At 33.0% G+C, this 16,554-nt stretch overlaps 1 long non-coding RNA gene across 1 annotated transcript; it reads left to right on the plus strand.

The window, feature by feature from the left end:
* Window positions 1–6,139: 6,139 nt before the first annotated feature.
* On the plus strand, window positions 6,140–16,123 carry LOC123557448 (uncharacterized). Its single transcript, XR_006687654.2, has 3 exons — window positions 6,140–6,421; window positions 12,943–13,051; window positions 14,755–16,123. It is a non-coding gene; the product is annotated as an uncharacterized LOC123557448 (long non-coding RNA).
* The last annotated feature ends 431 nt before the right edge of the window (window positions 16,124–16,554 follow it).

The following is a 16,554-nucleotide window of genomic DNA, read 5'->3' on the forward strand; positions in this document are numbered from 1 at the left end:
GAATAATAATATTTTTCCTTCATGTGTTTACGAATCGGATAGAAATATTCGTCCCGAGGGTACCTGCGCATTGGGCGGTAACGAGGCTTGCATGTTTTTTCTTGCATATCGCATACATATAAGCTTTTTATTCTGACATATTATTCTTCTTGCATACCGTATTTTACAAATTATATAAAAAATGAAGCAAATAGAAATTCTTTCTTTGTAGCGCTCTTTCTTATAGCAGAGTATGTACACAAAGCGCGGGAAATTAACGTCCGTAAGCAGAAGTGTCGTACTGACGTTTCAGTGACGCACAATAAAAAGTTCCACTTTTAATTAGTTTTATTGTTTGTAGCGTAACATAATTAACTCTTCTTTATTTTTTTTATGTTTGAAATGAAAACGTAAAGTCTAGATATGCGATTAATTATATGCGATTTTCTCTAAATCAAACTACGGTTCACCTCAGGATAAAGGATAAACCTACAGTGCTCTCCAGTGTCGTCATGCTGTACCGCTAGATGCATGAAGATAACGATCATACAGACACATTATACACTTATTTCATGACTTTTCTGTCAAAAGTTAAAAATTTGAGAAGAAATATGTGACAACTGATTTCTGATGTCATTTAGTGAAACACTGAATTGCTTGCAAGTCAATAGTCAAAACTATCAGACCCCAGCTAATGGGCAGGGGATTTATGTAAGAAAACATGTATAATAGCAGCCCACGTTGTGTTATTGTTTCTTGTTTCTTAAATTTCATAATCAATGTGTGCTAAAGTATTATTATTCAGGAAAATAGAACACTGCGCCAGCCTATTACTGAGAGAAATCGTAATTCAATAAAATATATTTCCTTTATGATTTCGTCAGATTGTATAACGAACTATGAGCTTCTTGGAAAAGGAAACCGATATCTTAGTTAGAAATAGTTCGTAGATAAAGATAATAGCTGTATCAAAATATAGAATGTAAATACATGCAATTTATCTGCCAACAGAAGCGTTTTTCTCTGTATATTATTGAGGGAGAAAATTACATCGTCATATATATTTTGGTTCCTTTTAAGAAGCAGTTATCAGAACCAGTGAGAAATCAAAACTCTATTTTGGTCATTTTGCAGGACCACTTAAACCTCTGCAAATGTTTCGCTTACAATCTCTTAAAACAGAAGTGGAATTCATGAATAAGACATCACAACTTACACAATGTATTCAAACCGTAATTCTTCTCCGTTACATGCATCAACCCATTAGATCTTCAACAGTCAACTGTTTACTGTTTGTTCGTGCTAAAATAGACTAAATGGAAATACGTTGCGGAGAAAAACTGATGGAGTGCTGATTTATTTTCTTATATAGATGATTTTTGTAACTTTTATCAAATTTTCGTACAAATGTGATAACCCATTGTTGAACAGCAGAGTGCTTTTGTCTGATAAAGGCAATGAGGAAATAAATATTCATGTGTGTGTTCGGGTTTTGGGGGTTTCTTTAGTCAGTGAAAGACGGTGGCTAATTGAAGCAGTGAGCAAAGTTTCAAACTTTACAGTGCTCCCTAACTACAATTTCACGCCGCAGGCTCGTGACACCGGTACAAGAACTATCCTCTTAGTGCTTATTTCCAAGCATGGAAGCTGCTTGTAGTATTTTCCACATCTTTGGTTTCACGCGGTGAGGGAACGAAATCACGACCTCCCGCACTACCGAGGCGATAACCTTTCATCAGAAAATGGCATTTACAAGTGATTAAAAAGTGTCATATTGTCTTAATTACATCTTGATCAACTACGATATACTACTGATAAGATCAGTTTTATTTATTACAGAGTGTGGTTATTTATTACAGAGTGTGGACAAATGATAAAAGAATGAACATAAACAGTATTAAATAGATTAGCAATGTAAGTTCTTCATAATTGCAATGTATGAAAACTAGATACTCATTCAAATATTATGATTAAGTGCGGTCTCAATGAAACTATTGTTTGAATGTTCATATTAATTTTGTTTATATAATTGGACATACACTTTCTTCACTTTTCAAGTTATGTGCAGTCACAGTTCCATGGCTGGTTTTGTCTGTAACCACCTAGTTCCTTTAAAAAACACTTAAGTTCCGTTTAAGCGACTGGTTATGATAATATATACATGTAACGGAAATAACATATTGTTTTAAGCTCCATTAATTTAGGAGTCATTTATGTACGTTTTTTCATTATTTAGGAATATGCAGTATAACGACAAGTCATTTATTTACATGAGCACTGCAGTCAAAATGTAATCAGTATGTTGACACAAACGAGAGCATCTGAACACTTCCTTTAGATAAGCAGGCTAATCATTACATCAGTGACGCTGGTTTTTACAGCATTTTTAAACGACAGAGTATCTGAGATTATCTGATGAAAATTGAACATCAAGCGAGTTTCTATGCAAGTACTTTATGATTACCATTTCTTTACTTTTCATTTTGTTATAGAAACAGAGCGTTCTGGAAATATATTTTCTTCCGCACTTAAATAATGAAGGTGTTCGATCATACATATTGTCCTACAGTATCCGTGCATATGGAACCTAAATCTGATGCTACACGTCCATGAACTTTGGTACAGAAAGCCCATGCTAATTTTGTATGTAAAATGAAGTAATACCCGATGAAGGTATAGGACTTAAAAATTACTAAGATTAAGCTTATCTTAGATAGAAATCTGACAACTGCGAAATTTTGAAGACAGAGAGAGATTATAACATTTTAAATATAACAGATCAAACTTTCCGGAAGTATTGGAGCAGAAACATACAGGATGCAACTTACTGACATTTCCTGAAACACGCGTGAGTAAGGTAATATAAAGATGTAAATTTCAAATGTGAACTGACGTGATTTACCCCATCCAGCGTTTGAAAAAAATCTTTTGGAGCAATATTTTCCTCCAGTCAGGAGAAAACGATCACGTCATACTGAAATAGGAGAACAATTGCGTTGCAATACTAATAGAATCTTTTATAAATACGTTACACACTTTCTAGAAGAAATTACTTCAAAACTCATTGTTCTTAAACATGTATTTTCAAGTTTAATTCGGATGACTTGAAGGCAGATCTAGTCCGGATCTAGGCAGAGCCTTAGTTCATATCATTTTACGCGTGATTGCAGAATACTAATAGTTTAATATCTGTGTCTTTGCAAATAAATTTCATGTCCGTTTCTGTTCTATTTTTTTTTCAGTTCTGCTGCGACGTCATATATAACAGCTCTGTCAGATTTAAAGATTATCCAACGCTTATAAAAACTAGGGCATCTTCAGATAGCTTAAACAAGTTTGCTGAAATCTGATTAAAACATGATTTGTGCAGTTTCTACTTTTTCTATTTTGTTGTATTCTGTGTGACTTCTGATATATGGTATTTAAATGACTGCTTTATTTTCCTCGTGAGTGATGCATCTATAAAACATTAAACTTTTGTTTAAAGGAGTTTTCGATAAATGACAGAACGAATTAATTTCAGAAGGTGTGATAACATAGAAACGTCAATGCACGGAACGGGTTTGCAAAATATGGCCTCACTTTGAGTAAAGGTGGATATGCATCTCCTAACAAACCTTTCTACTCAACAATTGTTATCTTAACGTCATACAATTCAATATAAACCGTTTTAAAGAGAAACAAAAAAGGTTGACGGTATTAAAGGAATACAGTCTAATGATAGATGTTGAAAATACTCGGTAAAGGTTCTTCATCTTACAATCTAAAAATTCTGTATTTTTACCTGAAAACGATTCTTATATTTTCGTACTTTATGACTTGCTAAAAGTAACATACCTTCATAAAGAAATGTAAACAGAACCATGTCGTCCGTGAACTTGTACTAAAATTGCAATATACGACAGATGTAGAAATTTATATACCATTATTTATGCAAAAGCCAGGAAATGGCAGAATTTATGACGTTTTATTAGTCTGCGCAATAAAAAGGGAAACTCTTCACTTACAAGACAGATATACGTGCGCAACGAAAATACAGTTTGAGACGTGAAGTCTTGAAAATAAATGCTGTCTCACACTTTGTTATTTTACACTTTACGTAATAATAGGTATATGTGAAATAATTTCACTTTTAAAATTAGTGAAGCATTGTTTATGTGCCCCAGACGCATTCTATTCAAAAGATGCCTTCCAAAGTAGCAACTGCAACTGCCGAAAGGGACTAATCTCGTTAATGGTCTAGATGCGGTAGCACATCCTAGTCCCCTTTTCTCATACAGATTACTTACGGGATTTAGCTCATGTGGAGGTGCATGTCGTCATGTTATAGACTTATGCGAAACAAACGATAAACAAAATGATGTTTCTATGATTTTTTTTCAAGTTTTCTGAGCACAAGATGTTTAAAAATAGCGTCTATAGTTCTATACTTTGGAACAACAAGTTTAGACAACGGATTACAGTCTATTGCATGAACAATCCTTTTTCACGAAGGATCTCTTAGCTTAAAAGGGGCGTGTACCGTTTGTTGTTTCCCATCTCTCGATGCGCACTTTATATGCAAGTCAAAGCAACAAAGCCAGGTTTTGTCACTCTTGACTAATAAGAATATGTCCTTAGTAAATTTTAGGATAAAGGCATCGCGCACAAAATTGGTGTTTCTTACACAATGTTATATAACCATGAAGTAGTATTTGTACGTTTAGAATCTTTTAACTAGTATTTTGGTTGTGACTGCTCGCTACGGCCGCTTCAGCTACAGATGTTCTTTTTATTAGTAGATATACCATTTTTGTATTATTATATTGTGTCAAACATGCTGTTGTCTATATCATCACTCCATTTTTCTATTTCATTTCATGAGACACCACTAACAATATGATATTTCTACTACAATAAGAGAATCGTTATAGACAGACCACTTTAAAGACTGTTCAAACAAGTTGGCATGACATACTGAGACATCCTACTTATCTTACAAGAACGCTACGAGCTCCATACGAGTAGGTTTTCAGTCGAATTTTGGCAAACACTTACGGCGTCCATACGGACATCGTTGACTCGTACGAGCGTCGTACGGAAGTTTTTAACTGGCAGAGGACTCGGGAACTCGGTGAAAATGTTTCATCTCTACTAGATTGTAGAGATTTTCGAAGTCGGGAGCAGCTCGCAAGAGCCCCGTACGGGAACCACATGGGCCCCGGAAGAGCTCGTATGGGCATCGCACAATATCCGTTTGGATTTGGACTTCAATATAGTATATTTTTAAAATATTGTTAATTGTTGAAACTTAACGCGGCTTTCTGTTTTAAAAAATGTAATATCGGATAATCAAAGTGCAAATCAAGTAGCTACTTATCCCTGGTCAACAACGGTAAACATTTGTTACTTACAAAATGGGACTATATGTAAATATATAACATCAATGATTGCAAAAATAGGTATTTTTGTAGAAAAAACAGTCTACATTCATGAAAAATGTTGTTTGTTTGAGCATATTATTTTAATTACCATGATATGTTACCTTACCGTTTGCTCCAAATTATATTGCTGTAGATAGTGTCGTTAGCCACGATGGTATTTTCAACTACCTCGTCCTAGTGCGATATTTCTCTGGCAATCAAGTCCACATTGTACCTAGTCGCATCTTTGTTAGAAGGGCTTTTGACTAGAAATGGTCGGTCCTTCACCGAGGTCTAAACAATGATTGCTTATACGTTTTTCCAGGCTTTATGACCTGGCAAGACCAATTAAAACAACACCTTGTGTACATACCCCAACAACTCGAATTTGGTTATAAATTTAAGACCGGTGTAGCGTGATTATCACACGGTCGTGACCAGGTCCACGGTTTATATATGTTTTTCAAAACCTGCCCAAATGCTTATTCTTTGTCCAATATTTGCAAAATTTTGCATATTAAATTCTCAAAGATAGCTTTTGTAACTTACATATTTTAATTTTGATTTTATATTCCTGAAATTTAAATATATTGATTTGAATATGCCCAATTTGACGTATTTTACCGGCTTTTATGGTGCTTCAGAAAAAACTTGCAGAACACAGTTACTTATCTTTTTCACGAATCAGATTGTCTTAAAACTTGCTAGAGGTGTTAAATCTTGTGCATGGGACTGTTGTTTGTGAATAGCTACTCAAAATAATAAGATTTACATGCTCTGAAAATGACCTTTTTGTCTAAAACTCTACGAAAAACATGGCCGCGGTGTGCAAATAATGAGTTGCTTATTTCAAAACTGTCCTATTATTCTTCAGTAAAACTTCTTGTTAATTTAAGACTCTAATAACTTGCTTGACATACCCATAGGCAAATATCTGTTATCGGTGTAATTACACCTTTGGAGAAAAGCGTGATTCGCACGTTTTAATTTCATAATTCGCCGCCTGAAGAGACAAGATGGCGGAGCTTGCGAAATCGAAAGTAAGTAGATCTGCACTTTTGAAATAAAATGTTGTAGATTCTAGATCTTTCTGATTGACAGTCACTTGTTTATCTTATTTATCTGTTTCCACATATAATATGGATGTAGTAGATTACATACAACCAGTTTAAAATAATCACCTAGTGTGCGGATGCTCTTAAGACTTCTTGAAGTTCTTCAGCCAAAGCCTGGCCAGAGTGACATAATTTTACTTTTAACTTAATCTAGGTCTACAAAGCAGCTGTAATTGTGATTTATTAGCTGTTTCAACTACTGAAATTCGAAAAAAGTGATCCGTAATTAGATGTTCAGTTGGAATGTAATCCAAAAATTAAAACGGGATCCATACATATGGAACAGAGGAGATACTGAGATATTTTTATATGATATACTGTATGGGCAATGTCCCCACTTGTGTTAAACACTCGAAAGACCAAAATATTGGAAGCAGTTTCAGATAAAATTTTCATCGCTGCCAATTATACCTTACCCCCAGCAATTTGCGAGTATATACCATTTACAACTGGGCCTACTGAGGCAATCGTGATAAAGTGCCTTACCCAGGGTCACAACCGCAATGGAGTTGCCAGGAATCGAACCTGGGCCTTCACCTATGTAGGACAGCATAATAGCCCTATCAACCAATGCGTCCGCACGAGTTCCTCATTGGTTTATGTTAAATTATGTAGTATGTAAGTTGTTGGCTCAGCTCAATCCAGGGGTCATGGGTTCGAGCCCCAGTGGGGTCAGGACTTCTCATATGACACTAATACTGGTTATTCCAAGAAGCAGACTCGAGAGTGGTTCCAGTAAGCTTAAACTCTGTACATTTAAAGCAAAATACTCTTTTTTTCATTACCAACATCTTACTCTCACCAATATTTCACATCTTTTGATGGAACCCTCTTCACAAAAATATAGTGAAAAAGTACAAAATTTTAATGTAGAACACTACAATTTCAAAACCCCATTAGTTTTCTAAAGTCATAAGGTTTTTCTAAGATCTTTATCCCTTCAACTGTGAAGACAGAATATGTTTTTTTGTTTAAGGAGGTAGGTTACCTTTATATTTGTATGTGCGCATGTCCAACCGGAAGCTAACGTGACGATTTACGACGACGTTTACGACAAACTAAATGTGTTTGTATATTCATTCTTCTGAAAACAAATCATAGACCTGTCTTCGATCTGACGCTTTATGGTTTGATAATGCAGAAATAATGAATAAATTGCCGCAGAAACGCTTCAAAACAATGTTGCCTTAAAATGACGTCATGGACGTCATGACGTTACGTGTCAGTTACCGCGCAAAATTAATAGCTTTTATCTTGAAAGTAGGTAATTCTGTGCATTTTCTTCACTCAAAGTATTTTCAAATAACCATTATTTGCTGAAATATTTTTTATGAGTCTTTTGCTCTGAATAATAATCAATATTTTGCTTCTTTTATGTAGTTGTATTGAAATGTTATGCGGAATGTAAGAAAATGGATGATGGTAACCAATGTATTTTGGAATACAGTTGGTGAGAGGTTACTTGTTACGGCCATTTTCAAATAAAAAATCTAGCAGTTTGATTTGTTATACCTATTTTTCAGGTTCCGTTGATAATTTGTTACTTATATACTAAACTAAGATCTAAAATCGTTCAAATTTCAGTAGAAAATTGTTGTTTCTTGAATGGAATTGATGTTACCATGGAAACGAAGCCCGTGACCTATGTATCTAAATGTAAAATTCAAAAGCGTTGACACTAGTCTATTTAAGAAACACAGCTTCGGCTTTTTATTTTCATTTCAACAATATCCATGAGAATAATAGTAGCATGCTGAACGATTTTTCATGAAAAATGCCAGACGAGGGGTACTGCTGTAAGTATTCTAAGCTTAGAAATTTGTTTGAATAAATGCAGATAACACGAAAATATAACTTACGTTAGAAATAATATGTTTTAAAGCTACATCAACTAGAAAGATAATCTTATTCAATATTATTTTATAAGAAATTACGACAAAAAGCAAGATATAAGCCATTTTAAAACATCTCTGTTGCCATGGTTACTTTAAACTTTAAGAAAAAAAAGGGTACCATGTATAGTGCTTGGTATTTGCTAATAATATTACCCAATATAACATGTTGGTCATTAACAGAATGGTACTGAAGCCGTCGAAAACCCCTATTTTTATACATAGTTGTTTAAAAATTAGAGAAAATGCGTTACCATGGAAACACGAGCCCCGTGACATATACATTTTAAGCTTATATTAGAAAGCTAACGTGCATACTAGTAAACTTATAGATTATGCTGACTTCTACGGATATCAATGAAACTAAAATACACTGAAAAGTGTTAAATATCCGTATTTTCCTTCTTCTTTCAATATGAAATACCTTTGGAGGATCATGTTCTTCAAACCTGGATAAAAATTGAACTCGAAGGAACAGAGACAAACGAAACTGAGATTTTAGCAGTTAAAACTTCATATTACACGAAATACAAAAAGATGCTGCAGTTCAACTAATTTGAATTTACCCTTGTAACAAGGTAACCTACCTCCTTAACAGATCAACTTTCTCAGACATTTGATGAATGTCTATACAACCAAAAATGTCCCCTTTGCAACTTTTTAGTTGTTAAGTGTCAGATTTCTTTTATTTCTTTAAAAATAAAATTAGATTATACTTTATTTGTGCCGTGCCATGAGAAAACCAACATATTTGGTTTGCGACCAGCATGGATCCAGACCAGCTAGCGCATCTGCACAGTCTGGTCAGGATCCATGCTGTTCGCTAACAGTTTCTCTAATTCCAATAGGCTTTAAAAGCGGACAGCATGGTTCTTTATCAGACTGCGTGGAAGCGCAGGCTGGTCTGGATCCATGCTGGTCACAAACCCACTATGTTGGTTTTCTCATGGCACGGCTCATTTTCCTTGAAAGGGAGTTACAGTTGATAAAAAGCAGCTTTTTAACTTGACATTTAAGGACTGTTCAACATTCACAAAGCCAAAAGTGATGTCCCCTGTGCACCTTTTTTGACATTCATTTAATTTACCATTATATAAGAAACTCGGACAATTAAGAATTCATTGTTTGCATTTTTTCAGAATAACCAGTTTTTCAAGTTAAGAAGTGGAAACATCAATTTTTTTACCCACATTATGTAAATGTTCACAAGTGTATACTGTGTAGTTTGAAAAAAAAATTACTTACTATGAACATATTCTATGAATATATATTTTGCTGCAGTTTGTCCCCTGTGCATCTTCTTAGTAACATAATAAAATATGTATGAATTTTACTGTCACATTTTACCATGCATGGCATTTTGTCATTTTCTACTCTCAGTAGGCAATGCATGTAGAATAAATGATTTCAGTGTGTTGGTTATGTTTAAAGTCACTTATTTTTCAGTTAAAGGAACACATGCTGTTGAATAAGCATTGTGTTTCTTGTGAAAAAAAAATATGAACAGTAAACTAATAATGAATGAATATTATACTGATTTTCAGTATGTGTCCCCTGTGCATCTGCAATATAACTCAATTTTGAGTTGAAAATTCTAGAAATTAAGATTACTGGACATTCTTGAAATTTGGCATGTTTTAAACATTCAAAATTTGAGGAAATTTTTATAGGTTTTATAATAATATGTTAATTTATTTTCATTAAGCAACAAATTTTCTAGGCAAAGTTTTATTTTCATGTCAGATTTGTGCAGAAAGGCTGATTTTAAAAACCAATCTCCACAAACATTTGATTGAATAAGTTTCAAACCATACACATTACACCTGTTACTTATCATATATGTTGAAAATATAACTGTTAATATATTTCCTTATCATAAAACACTGCAACATTTATCACCCATCATACTGCAATTGAAATTCACTGAACTTTCAAATTAAAGGCTGAACTATTTTCTGATAGGTTTTTCCAAAGAAGTATACATTGTATCCACTGTTACAGTAAATAATAATTAAAGACACTGATTCTGGTGTGCCTGGTATGTGGGCTATGGGGATGATAAGGTCTGGTATTGGAGGTAAGGGCCAATACACAAGTCTGGACCATTGATAGACTTGCTTCTGTTTATCATAATAAGCTACTGTATAGCTACTGTGCAGTAAATAAATTGCAGGTGATATTTCTCACCTTTATAGCAAATCAGTTCTCACCTTTATAAGAAGTTTAGAAAGCTTGATTGAATTAGGGCTAAATACACAAAGTGATAGGATAAAACAGTGTTTTTATCATATTTTTGATTTACATCTCATCATTGCTGGTTTTTTTTATCAAAAATGTAAAAAAATGCATTCAGGCACTTAGCTTTTAGAAATAATAAATTATGTGTAATTTGAACAATGATATATCTTTATTGCTGGATTTTATTATACATAAAAGAAACGTTATTTATACAACACTAGGGGAATTATGCATTTTTAATATATAAAATCCTTCTGTCCATATCCCTTTTTATCTATTAAAAATGCAACTGAACGCTTCTTTAATTTCTAATAAAATTCAGCAATTATCATTTTTTTCTGGTTTTATTTGCTTACTTTTGATAAAAAGATCATAATCATTGAATAAACAAACTTGTAATTTCTCTTAAATAATTATTTTATTGTTAAGGAGTGTCAGAGAATTGCTTTCCTATAAGAGTTATAATTTAACTGGCCAGGACATTACTCAACATGACTGAGCAATCAATACTAGTATATTATCAGTTAAAATAATTTGTGTACATTCTGAAAAGAAAAAAGAAAAAAAAAACAGCAGTGCAAAACACAGGAAATAACCAATTTATCTGTAGGCAATAAAATTTATGATTCTCTGACAATAATTAGGCTACATGTCAAGTCTACAGGGGTTTATGGACCCTAATCAGACTGGACCAGACAGGATCTTGTATATTGGGGATTAAAAAGTCTGGTATTTGAGGGGTGGGGGGAGGGGTCACTTATATAGGAGATTTTCTTTGTCTTTTAATAACAATTCATTAAACCCAGAGGAAAAATCTCATTACAGCAAGTTTTGTACATAATATAATGTAAACATATATATTGAAAAATCTGTAAATTTCGCCTCTAGTGTGACTCAAACCCACATTGATCAGGGGCAAGTGATTTGAAGCCAGAGACCTTAACTACTTGGCCACACTCACAGTGCCCCCTCACACCAAAATGAAGGTGAAAGATTGAACTATACCATGCTACTATATATCTTAATAACAATTTGTGCATCATTATTCTTTTAAGATAACAAAATATGTGTAAGTAACTTTAAGTCTATGGTTATCTTCAAACAGGTTCAAATCTCTTAAACACTAATAAAACTTTTTTATGCAGTTTAAGTCTCTTCACTTTTAGACTTCTGATAGCAAGTGTAATTATATTTAATTCTGTAACTGAAATGTTATTGAATTGTGATTGCAAATTGGAAAATATGATGAACATGATGAATTTCTTTCTATTTTGTCTCTTGTAACCCTCATTTTATTATTCTGCACATGTGCATGTCTAAGTAACTATACTAAATTAAAAAAATAGATTTATAAAATAAACACATTTTAGAAAGATATGCAAAACTCCTTGCAAAACTATTTGGTGGTATATATTGAAATTAAAAAGCAGAATGGTCTGTGTTAATAGGCAAATTCCCTCTCTTCTTACTTATTCAAATTCCCTGTCTTCTTTCTTATTCTGTATACATGTCAAATTTCACTGGTATTTTTTTTTCAAATATTATTAAAAATGTTCTTACATTAAATGCATTTTAAGCTCATCTGATCATGAACACATGGGTGCCGGAGGGCATGGTCACTTTTCCTGATATGTATATATATATGAAACTGATGTTCCAGTTTTGAAATAATTTAACACAAATGGGCCTTTTGTGACATTCTATAAAGAATACAAATTATTTTTATGTTATAAACATGGGTGTCAGGGGTAATTGTCACTTTTCCATATTTGTAATATTGGAAACTTTAAAAATGTTCTGGTCAGAAACAGCAGGGCCAATTTAAGACAATTTACATTAACTGTCTACCATTATGTTCAGCTTATTCCTTTTCATTCAGAAATCAGGGGGGTGTCATAACCTAATATTCACCTAAGTATTACATTTTCTACATTAACATTTTTTTCAGAAGGGCTCTCATGTTATTACTGATACATTTTTATTAAATGAAGCATGTGTTCCAGATCATTTTACCTTGGAGTTTTAATGTATATATAGTTACTACAAAATTAATGCTAACTAAAAAAAATCTTTCATCATTATACATAGTGTTATCTACGGTGAAACTTTATATAACTAAGAAAATGACCATTGATACTTTCCCATTTATTCATATTGAGTTAAATTAATATTAACTAGAAAATAGTATATTCCAAGTGGTGACATTTTTTTTCATAAAATAAAATTGTTGTCTGCATTTCAGATATTTTCTCATAGCTGATCCCTCCACTGTAACAAACCTATATTATCAACACAAAATAAATGCATATATTTCAGATTGGTACTTGAAAGTCAATGGTTGATCATGATGACCATCTTTTATTTAATGGAGAAAGAAACCAATATTTGCAGCTGGACAGGTTGTCACCACAGTTCAATGATTTAGGTAAGGATGGGCATTCTTACAGATCTATATATGAACACGGTGAATGGTTCTTTATAAAAGTATTTGTAATTTATACTATATAAGTTACAAATCTCATAGACTAGCCACTAGACTGATAATTAAGAATTTGTCCAAAAAATTCAACCTTTGTCATTTTTCTTACTTTGATGTAATAGTGTCAGATGCCAGTCTAATTTAGTGATTTCATAGACTAGCCACAAGACTGATAATTAAGAATTTGTCCAAAAAATTCAACCTTTGTCATTTTTCTTACTTTGATGTAATAGTATCAGATGCCAGTCTAATTTAGTGATTTCATAGACTAGCCACTAACTGATAATTAAGAATTTGTCCAAAAAATTCAACCTTTGTCATTTTTCTTACTTTGATGTAATAGTGTCAGATGCCAGTCTAATTTAGTGATTTCATAGACTAGCCACAAGACTGATCATTAAGAATTTGTCCAAAAAATTCAACCTTTGTCATTTTTCTTACTTTGATGTAATAGTATCAGATGCCAGTCTAATTTAGTGATTTCATAGACTAGCCACTAACTGATAATTAAGAATTTGTCCAAAAAATTCAACCTTTGTCATTTTTCTTACTTTGATGTAATAGTGTCAGATGCCAGTCTAATTTAGTGCTTTCATAGACTAGCCACAAGACTGATAATTAAGAATTTGTCCAAAAAATTCAACCTTTGTCATTTTTCTTACTTTGATGTAATAGTGTCAGATGCCAGTCTAATTTAGTGCTTTCATAGACTAGCCACAAGACTGATAATTAAGAATTTGTCCAAAAAATTCAACCTTTGTCATTTTTCTCAAAAACCAGAAGCCCTAGAGCTTAGATATTTAACATGTAGTATTGCCTAGTGGACCTCTACTAAAGTTGTTTAAATTATGACCCGGAGGTCAAAATTGACCCTGACCCTAGGGGTCACTTGATTTTACATAGGAAAATCTTCAAAAAATTTCTAAAAATAAACCAGAAGGCCTAGAGCCTATATATTTCACTTGAAGCATTGCCTAGTGGACCTCTACAAAATTTGTTCAAATCATGTCCCCTGGGGTCAAAATTGACTCCGCCCCAGGGGTGACTTGATTTTACATAGGGAAATCTTCAAAAAATTTATATAAAATAAACCATGTAGCATTGCCTAGTAGACTTTTACAAAATTTATTCAAATCATGACCCCGCCCCATGGGGTTACTTGATTGTACATAGAAAAATCTTCAAAATTTTCTAAAAATAAACCAGAAGGCCTAGAGCTTAGATATTTGACATGTAGCATTGCCTAGTGGACCTCTACAAAAAGTTTTAAAATCTTGTTTTTTAAAGTAACTTTAAGAAAATTTCAACTATATTTTCTCATAATTCTTTTGATTGCTTTTTATTATGATCTTTTGACCTTGAAGACTTGTCCTTAAGTGCAATGATAACAGGTGAGCGATATAGGGCCATCATGGCCCTCTTTTTGTTTTTCTTGGGGTATTTTTGCTACATTAAAATGTTGAATGTCAGTGTGACCTTCATATAAAGTAGCATATTATGAAGCAAAAAGCAGACTTGTTAAAAAGAATGATTTAAAAGGAAAATGTTTTGGATAAAACCGAATTTAGCTATTTCTATATGCAATATATTTGTCATTTGATACTGCAATTAAGTGACATCATTATAAAATATTTTTCTATCTATTTTAGGTCAGACATCAGCTTTTGAAGTTGCTTTCTTGGCACATCATGCTGTCCAGTGGAGTTCATACCATATGCCAGGCCTTTATACATGGTCAAAGAAGATGAATTTATTATTCAATTTGTGAAATTTGATTTAGCGAGGACTTTCATATATGATGATTATATTCAGCAGATTATCTTCAAGTGTGCACTTTATAGAATCACAGTTTCTAGGAGGTTTTCAGTTTAAAGTTAGATTAATTGAAAAATAAGGGGAGCTATCGTACTCACCATGGTATTGACATTGGCATTACACCAGGTTTAAGTTTTTCTTACCAGTCCATATTTTAAAAGGGCCTTTTGACAGTATTGAAACTTAAAACAGTAATGTATCATCATTATACCAAGTTTTAGGCAAGAGTACATAACTCCATCAAGGATTTGACTGAACTATGGCCCTTTGAAACTTTTGTCACTTGTTTATAATAATAGTCTCTCTATATAGGCAAGAGTTCATAACACTATAGAGTATTTTGGATGAATTATGTCCCTTTTGGACTTTGAAATTGGTTCAGTTTTTGTACAAGTCCACATTTTGACAAAACATTTTGACATATAGCTTTGAATCTTTCAACACTAAGTCTTACCATTACAATAATATAACTTAAAGTAGTTGTTCAACATCATCAATCATCACCCACATCATATTACACAAGATGCATAACTCTTGCACTAAAATTTAATGAATTGTGCCCGTTTTGCTTAAAATGTACTTTGTATAGTGTTTTGATACACTTTATCTTTATCTCTCATATTACTTAATATTTTTAAAACAGACTTAGTTATTATGCAATATCTTCATCCGCCGTTGGAGTCATTAAACACAACAGTGACAGCTCCAGTGTTCTCAGATGTGCCCAGGCTCCCTATCCAACACCGAAATAGTCGAGCATGCTAACTGAGACAATCAGGTAGATGACAATCAGGTAGATAACTATGGACAGATTTTATGTCAAATCACCTCCCTTTATTTCAAATTGAAATGGGTACATCAGTGTAACTAATGAAGATACTGTTATGCCATCAGATTGACTTGGACAGTCAGTGAAGATACATATTGACTGAATTTATGACAAAAGTACCTCCCTTTATTTTTTATGTAAATGAATATATTTAGCAGCTTCTAATGAAATTGGTTTGAAAGGTTTTTATGTCTTCCATGGTAAGATATAGTCATGTTAGATAACTCTTGCTTGAATGTTTATAGATATGAATACTTCTCTTATATATTATTGTGAAACTTGTACTGTGTATCTTCTACATGCATGTACCAATACATGATTACCTTCCCTGATTTTTATAAAAATGGATTTATCTCAGTAACAATATATAGGACTCATTTGAAATTTCATTATTGTCATTAGTTGGACAGAGACAATATTGTAGATTATATTGACTGATTTATGCAAAGTTACATTCCTTCGTTTTTTGTTAAAATAGGTGTATCTCAGTAACCAATGAAGATACTGATTTGAAGTGTCATTTATGCCATGAGATGGACTCGGACAATCAGGGTAGATAACTTTTGACTGAATTTATGACAAATAACCTCCCTTTATTTTATGTAAATGAATATATATCTCAGCAGCATCTAATGAGATTGCTTTAAAATGTTATGTAAGTCTTCCAGGGTAAGAAATAGTCATGCCAGTACAAAAATGCAGCATTTGCGCCTAGGACCCTCAAACATGATATGAAGATTGGCCCTGACTAGTATGTGACCCACAGGTCAAAAGGGACTGTTACAATGAATTTTTTATCCTGATG

The sequence above is a fragment of the Mercenaria mercenaria genome, chromosome 4 (assembly GCF_021730395.1).
Source record: "Mercenaria mercenaria strain notata chromosome 4, MADL_Memer_1, whole genome shotgun sequence".
Lineage (NCBI taxonomy): Eukaryota > Metazoa > Mollusca > Bivalvia > Venerida > Veneridae > Mercenaria > Mercenaria mercenaria.